The sequence below is a fragment of the Penaeus monodon genome, chromosome 22 (genome assembly GCF_015228065.2).
Source record: "Penaeus monodon isolate SGIC_2016 chromosome 22, NSTDA_Pmon_1, whole genome shotgun sequence".
NCBI lineage: Eukaryota > Metazoa > Arthropoda > Malacostraca > Decapoda > Penaeidae > Penaeus > Penaeus monodon.
This window is the reverse complement of record NC_051407.1, coordinates 16,205,915-16,206,416: the sequence shown is the minus strand read 5'-3', so window position 1 is coordinate 16,206,416 and position 502 is coordinate 16,205,915. Positions and strand designations below refer to the sequence as shown.

At 21.7% G+C, this 502-nt stretch overlaps 1 protein-coding gene across 1 annotated transcript in view; it reads left to right on the top strand.

Annotated features, from left to right (window-relative positions):
• LOC119586953 (uncharacterized oxidoreductase YjmC-like) overlaps positions 1-502 on the top strand; it is a gene marked incomplete in the record, with an annotated part of 12,303 nt that overhangs the window by 3,463 nt on the left and 8,338 nt on the right.

The window sequence follows — 502 nt, the reverse complement described above, 5'->3', positions numbered from 1 at the left end:
TTTTTTTTAGGAAAAACTGTTGCAAAAAATTCTCCCATGGCAACAAAGAATTAACATTAGAGTTGATTATGATTTTACACTCTTCTGTATATATTTCAAAATCCTGAGGTACATTTAATGATAATTCAAGTAGTATTGTTTGAATTTTGTTTATCAAGACAGGTTTTGTTTTATTGTTTTAATTATTATTATTTATTGTTTTTTTTATAATTTTATAATCATAATCATTATGATCAGTAGTACTATAATATTCGTGGATATTTTTATTTTTACAATACTAGTATTATTAGTAGTAGTTCTATTGTTTTGTATAATAATATATTTGACTCTTTTACTGATTTTTTTTTTTATGTATGATCCTCAGTATTCCTTTAATATGGTATTTTTGATAGTAGTTAATAGAGTGAATTAATGTCAATGTTGTTAGAACTGACTTTTTGATTATTATTGTCGTTATTATTATTCACATATCATTATGTATTATCTAAGATTGTATTCAAGA